Source organism: Mauremys mutica, chromosome 14, assembly GCF_020497125.1.
Source record: "Mauremys mutica isolate MM-2020 ecotype Southern chromosome 14, ASM2049712v1, whole genome shotgun sequence".
Lineage (NCBI taxonomy): Eukaryota > Metazoa > Chordata > Testudines > Geoemydidae > Mauremys > Mauremys mutica.
Genome location: NC_059085.1, coordinates 40,939,863 through 40,947,558, shown reverse-complemented (window position 1 = coordinate 40,947,558; position 7,696 = coordinate 40,939,863).

Here is a 7,696-nt window from a genome sequence, read left to right as displayed (position 1 = left end):
TTTTGTTTTTTCCTTAATTAAACCTCCTAACTTTTAATTCCTTTGGTCTTGCCTTGCAAAATAAACTTTGGGGGGGCCCCCTTTTGGATCCACCAGAATTCCCTTAATCACCCCATTGATACCATTGTTTTTTCTTACTGGCAAAACAGTCTATAGATCCATTTAAGGCTCAAATGCAAAGCAGTTCCATTTAGGACCTCTGCAAGTTGACTCCTCTTCAGGTTTAATAAGATCTCTTTCCTACTGCGGGTCTGTTGTCCCCGAGTGCTCGGACAACGTGAAGGGGAAAGCCTCCTGATGGCCAGACTGCTTAGTCACTAATAGTCCTGTTTCTGTACTGGGTTGGCAGTTCTCCTGGTGTCGACAAGAGCTGACCAGATGGATTGAGGACGGAGGTGTGACAGTTTTACAAGCCTACAATTTCTTGGTGGGTTCCTCTCTGGAAGGCACCCTCCCTTCCTTTCCTCCTGTTCCTGAGTATTTTTGTGGAGTCCTGCTATGATCTGCAACTCTTTATTGTGCAGCCTATTTTCCAGCTGGGCTGCAGCCTCACCTAGCCATGTTTAATTTTTTCTCAGCATCTATTTCCAGAAGATATTTGGATCTCGAGGGACAGTGTGTTATAAATAAAACATAGTATAGAACAGGGAGCTGTATTTTCCAGGGTCCCTCTCTTGCATATGCTCATTTTTAAGTACCTCTCTCCAGCTCCTGCATTTGCCTCCATCTCTGAAGGTTTTATTTTAATTCAGAAATATCAACATAAAAATGCCCAGCATCCCCGGGAGGCTTTTTTTGAAGTGGGATCCTTCATCTTCCTCTTGATGGGTGCCTGTCTCATTCCCACCACCTCGACTTTATAGCAAGAGGACATTCTATCCAGGAAAGGCCTGCTGAGAGTCACTATGGAGCTGATGCCATCCCTTAATTATCAGAGGCGTCTACCTCTCAGCAGAGGATTGCATACACAAGCAAATTCACATCTAGCATAAGCCTTTGGCTCCCCTGAATCTGGCCCTGCTGCCTCAGAAAACTGCCAGCTCTAGGCGTTCCACCCACGTTTCGTCATGGCAGGGTAAAGGAAGGGAGGTTGAGCTATACGTCTTGGTGTAGTCTGCTCCTCAGTACCCTAAAGCACAATCCAAGCAGCTCAGCAGAAGGGGCACACTTGTATACAGGCCCTCGACAGTGGTTTGTCAGCTTGGAATCGTTTGCTTGGTGGGATTACGACTTTATCTGCGACAGCAACGTGTACCAGTGGTAGCTGCCTTGCAGTGTCACTTTTTTTGGCTTAATGGTGGCTCTCCCCATGGCGAGTGGAGGAGGCTTTGTTTGAAAACCAAAGGAGAGTTAACCTGGCTCTTGCTTATGGTGCCAGAGGTACAGGCCGAAATCCTGCAGTAGCACGGGAGGTGGAAGCCAGAATTATACACTGGCGGAGATTATATGGCCTGTGTTATGCAGGTGATCAGGCTAGATATTCATAATTGTCCCTTCCAGTCTTAATGTCTGTGAGTGAACCAAATGTGTCCCGCACAAGCTGTCCAACATACAGTTCCCATCACAGGTATGCCCGATGGAGGGAACAGTGGCTGGGCTCTAGGGTCCTATTTGGAAGATCTGTTCGAGCTTGTGTGAGAAACATCAACCACTGACTGGAGGTGTGGAGTTCTCTGCTGACTCACACAAGCAGCAGGACTTAGGTGAGTCTCATTTGCTCGCTCGCCTTCAGCAGCACTGCACGCTTTAGACCCAGGTCCCCCAAGGTATTTAGGCTCCTGACTTCCATTGATTTCACCTGACGGGAAAGCTCTGGACATAGCCAGCTCAGGTGGGGATTGGGGCCAAGTTTAGGTCGACCTGTTTTGAAGCATGATGAAGTACGGCAATGAGAGTGGGTGACTGGCTCATGAGATGGGAGACGTGGGAGTAAATGCTAAGCCCAGAATGGGAGAGTACTCAGCCTGCTGAACCAGCTGTCAGTGGGAGGCTGATAGAGAGAGCCAGTGTTTTGATGCTGGGGCCTATCCACTACCCAAAATCCCCTGGCCTACTGAGTAGTTAAGACAGAAGCATTTTACAGTGGCTACCATCTGCCAGTCCTGGCATCATGCCAGCCATCCCCATGTGTCTCCAGCTGGGAGGCCAAACGGAATGAGTATTTGCCGGGAGTTCCAAGAAGGCCTCTGCTGCTCTTCTGAGGGGAGATGGCTACAGATGAAAGTGGTGGCCTTGGTATTGGTGGCTGCAGTGCCCATTGCCATGGGTCTGTGCCCCTGCATCTTTTGAGCATGAGTAAAAGCCACACTTGGCCCTGGGGAGAGGACCTTTGTACACGGGGCTGTCGTCACATTAACCCCTTGCTCCTGCCTCCATGTTAAAGATACCACCCACTGCCGACGTCATTGGTGTGGAACCAGAGCTGTAACTAGATGTCTTAGTGCCCGAGGTGAGCCTGCATATTTGTGCCCCCTGCCATTTTGGGGGGGCATTTCTCCAACCCATTTTTCCGCTTTGCGGCTTTGCACCCTGGATGGCTACCCTGCCCTGGTTATGATGTGGAAGGATTAGTTCTGAGATAATATTCAGCCTCAAGCAGTATTTGTGAACTGGTTCATATTGTTTTGTTTTTATTCTGAGCAACTTGCGAGATGGCTTGAATTTGTGGGTTTCAGTAGGGAACCACATTTATTCCACAGTGATCCCCTTATTTATTCCTTTAAAAGCTTTTAAGAAATTGATACCCAAGACAAAGACAGACTCGCAGCTAGAAAGGTAATGGAAAACATGATTACTCACTTAGCAGCATGTTGGGGCCAGGAACTGAAACGAGAATGTTGCGAAGTATTTCTAGCAGGGATTGGCTGATGGCAGCAGGAGTGACAGACACAAGCTATGATCCCTTGATGTAGAATCGCTCCATTTTGCAATCGGAGGAGGATAGGGGTAAGCAAGGGTACTCGAATTTTGCCTGACTAAAAGGATACATTGGCAACTTTCCAGGCGCTACATCTAATTTGAAAAAAGTACAGAGCAGATTTTCCCCGTCTTTAATTAGGTGCAACCTGTAGAGACTACAAGTCCCAAAGGGCAGTGCTTCAACCAGCAAGGGTCCGGAGCAAGTGGAACATTGCAAGCTATGGTGTGTAGGCTCTGTGGGCTGCAGCTGCATGTTGCAGTTGATAGTGGCTTGGCTTGAAACATCAGGTTACTTTAATGGGTTGGGGGAATTGTGGCTGCTGTTGTCCTAACGGTTCCTGACTTCGCTGCTATGGGTGTTGGGGGTGCAAAGTGCTCAAAACTCCCAGGACCTTCTGTGGGTATCATCATGCCAAAAATTCTTTGCTCTTCATCTATAGACAATGAAGGAAGATCATCACCACTGCCCCTCTACACACAGCAAGGGGAAGTGAGTCGCCTACAGTCAGTAGAAGCGCTGAGACTCGAACTCAGCTCTCCCGACTGCCAGGCCAGTGCCTGGCTGCCCAACTGAACTGTGTTGCCTCCTGCTTTCTTGAGAAGGCAAATGTCTAACTGCGCCCTCTGGGGCAGCGGCTATATTAGGCTGGCTTGGGCTGGTATATACCACCCCATCAGGAGTGGGGGGGGGTGGCATTGTGCTATCAGAGCCCAGAGGCAACCAGAATTCCTGTGGGTGTGGGGGCGGAGAGGAGCAGGGGCAGCAGCAAAAAGGGGAAGCACATTGGCCGCTATATCAGGGAGGGTTCTTTCTCTCATACATCATGCCCTCCCTCCAGCCGTATCCCTTTAAAAGAGAAGGGCCATGGCCATACCCCTGCCAGCAGGGGGGTGAGGGCCACAACCCCTGTGAGGTGTCTAGTAACTAACACTGCTGTACACCCAGAGCCCTGGGAGCCTGGCTGTTCCAAGTGCAGGGGCATGGGGAAAGCGATTCCTCTACATCCCTTGTGCTCATCCACGTGAGAGCAACCAGGCCTGTTTTGCATAGTAAAATGTTCTACCCTGGGAAACTATTACGTCTTGGGTTTGGGGATGGGGGACGGGGGCATGAGCATTTTGAATTGCTCGCCTACGCCCTTTGCTCCCCTAAACAGCCGCTGTGCCCAGGGCATTGCTGTCCTTCCAGCAGAGCGCTGCTGTTGCCCACAGGGATAACGGAGGGCGTGCGGGCATCTCAGTTACAGCAAACAGCAACGACTCGACTCAACACCAGCGCCCCTTGTGCGGAGAAACCCTAGACTGTTTTGTGTATCGCTTCTGCGGGGATGTCGCCAGGGAATGTGGCTCTCAGAAGAGTGGCAGTAGGTTCCTTGAGGCTAATTAGAAGAAAATGGAGATTAAATAAACAAGGTTCCATAAAACAAGCTGCCCATACTATTTAATTGTTAAGATAAAAACATAGCTGATAAGGAAGCACCTTGCATGCAAAGTTGCAGGGGAGAGGTGAAAACACAGTGTTTGTGGATACCCAGGGAAGGAATCTACCAGCACTCGCTCCATTAAAAGCATCAAGCGGTGTGTTGTCTTGTCAGTGGGGTTAGTTCACAAGGCTTCATCTCACTGCCATTTAGTCCACTTTGTGTCGCTTCCGTGGTCGTGCATAAAGATTCGTAGAACCTGCAGTTTTGCTGTGTTGCTGATTTTTATTGTCAGAAAGTAGCAATTAAAAAATAGCAGGGTCTGGAAGCAGGGCTCCATTTCAGTGTTCCCTTCCAGAATTCTAAACAGATTGGGTAGCAAGCGGCTTTTTTGCCAAGTTTATTCTATTATTTTTGCATCTATCTGTAGCCTTTGGTTCCTTAGCTGATGAGCAAAAAAATAAAATAAAAAAGGGAAGCACATTTGCAGCTGTATCAGGGAGGGTTCTTTCTTTCTCATACTGCCCGTGTAAGACTGCTGAGAGAGCCTTATGCAGCAGATGCGCTAGAAAGTATGTGACAGTGGTTTGAATTTTCCCTTTCTTCTTCTTCAAAGGGTGAATCTGAAATGTAGTTGTGTGTGTTTGTGCCAAGCTAGCTTTTCACCGGAATGGGGGTGGTGTGTGTGGTGGTGGGGGAGATGGGAATGGCTCCTTTTTTATGCCGTTACATTTTTTCTTACGGGAATAAATATATTGAGCAATTCTGTCCTGGGAGAGAAATATTCTGTAAAGGACAGTTTGCTGAGATTGACTGAAAACAAAAACCACAATAAAGCTCAAATTAGAGAGAGTGTGTGTGTGTGTGTTTGTTAGTGTTAGTGTTAGCCAGCCAGAAGGAAAATCAAATTGTGTTGAACCATTTGGAATACTTGTGGGGAGCCCCTGGGCCATGACAATGCTAGAGCCTTAAACCATATGGAATCCTATGAAAACTTCTACTTCAACTACAGCTATTGGCCTTGAAGCAGGAATTAATGCAGGGATGTCCTTTGATTTGTGTTACGCAGGTGATTACACTAGAGAATTGCAGTGGTTCTTTCTGGCCTTAAATCTATGATATCAGTGAAGCTCTGCAGGGGAGCAAGGATCTGTCCATATGGGCCTAACTGTGGGATCAGGACCCTGAAATGGACTGAAAAGCTTTAATGTGTTTTTATTATTTAAATGAAAGCTTTTAAAAATATATATAAACAGTCTCCTGCCAAGTTAGAATCCCAACCACAGCTGCACGGATAGCTTGATTGTCAGAGGGACTGAGCACCTGCAGCTCCTATAGCTGTGTGTGAAACCAGAAAGCAAAGCCAACAATTCTGGTTTCATTGCCCAAGCTGAGGGAAATGCACAATATAAACGGCATATGTGGTGACCAAATTATGTCAAACAATAAACATACCTGGCTCTTTTGGGGACCAGTCTAAAGCCCACTGAAGCCTTTCCTTTGACAATGGATTGGGACCATAGTGCATTTTGCCCAGAAGTCTCAAAGGGCTTTGCAGAAAAAGGGTACATACTATTAGCCTCATGGGGAAACTGAGGCACAGAACGATGACGCGACTTTGCCCAGGGTCATACCGCAGGTTGAGCAGAGCTGAGATTAGAACCCAGGTCTCTTGGCCAGTGTTTTATCTACTGGAGCCCATGGTTTCTCTCATAAAAACCAATTTTTTTTCAATGTTCAGTGATTTAAGGGGTGATAAGCAACATATAGAAGGGTTGTGCCTTTTTTAGTGTGTATATGTTGTATGTGATTTTTATCTTGGCAGTGTCCCTTTAAACATATTACATGGCTCATTTTGCAAAAAGGCTAGAATTTAAACATTTACATTCAGGAAAGATTTTTGGTAAATAATCAAGCTGCTTTTCCTCCTCTCCCCCCAAATAAAATGAAGGGAAAAGGCCAAGGCAATTCTTTTTTCGCCACTGCATGTATGAGAAAGATAAGAATGTATTCAGCGTTCCCTTTCCTTTTTAGTCCACACACACAGTAATTGCACTGTAACCAGAAAACAGTTGGCATGCACCGGGGGGGGGGAAAAATGGAGAATAAATGAAGATGCTGACTGAAAACTCGCATTTACTTCAGGATTCAGACAAAAGGCAACAATGTAAAGATTAGTGGTTTCATGTCTAGTTGAAGGTTAACATGGGTTGTAGCCCACAACAACAAAAAAGATTGTTCATCCTTATTAACTGAGATGTGAATCTCTTTGTGGGTGGGTGCCTAATAGATAGAAATGAACAAGACTTGACATAAGAGCTTATTGGATACGAGCTGGGATAATGAAGTGCACTGGCTAATCCAGAAACAAACCAGCTCTGTGTGTACTGGCAGAAAGCTGGGGATGTTGTTCTGGGATGGGGTCCCTTCTGCAGCTTTGAGCGACTGCCCAGTCACTTCTGATTCACGCGGGTGTGCTTGGGAAAGGTCAGGTGCCAGATAGAGAAACCTGAAGGTTGAAGTTTACCCACAGGACAAGTATGGTAACATGCAGCTCTCACATGCATGCTGCCCAACCCTCACCCCTTCCTCAAGGGACCTCCTTTAACCATGAAGACCTTGTTTGATCTTTATGGCACTATGATGATGGTGTTTACAGACCCCCAGGAAAGGAAGGAGCAGTACTGAGTCAGAAGGGTCCCACCCCTCAGTAGCTGCGGAGCAAGTGCCCAATGGAGGACCTGCTCAAAGGGGGACTTGACAGTCAGGCCGGAGATGAGAGGCTGTCCAAAGAGAGGAACCCAGTTGGCAGCCTGTGGAGGCAAAGCGAGCCAGAGGAGAAGGGTCTGGACTGTGGGTAAGACCCCAACTAGGAGGGTAAGGGCCTGACCCTTTTCCCTCCCCCACTCCTTGCTGAGGGAAAATAACTGGATGTTAGGATGACAGCTGAAGAGTGAGCTGCTGAGACTGATTGGGATCTCTGTGTTGGGGGTGAGAGGGTTGCAACCACACCTCCAAGCCAAAGAGAGAGCGAGGAGGTAGGAAGCCCAGGACTTTGTGGGGGCAGAAGAACTATCAAGCCACACCCTGCTGACCTCTGAGTGAAACACATGACAGGCATGCTGAGTCCTTGGTCTCTCTGGTGAAGCTGCCAGTAGTGGTGGTTTACTGGGCCCGGTCGGAACTGGACTGAGACCCCCCAGTTAATTTTGCATAGGCCCTCCAGCTGCCATCAGATAACCGCTTTCAGTCATAAATGGCCTGGTCTGGATTTGAACTAGTGACCTAGCACTAAACATCTCACATCCCAGTACTCTCAGGTGCTATTCACTCCTCACTGCCTGTATCTACCTTAT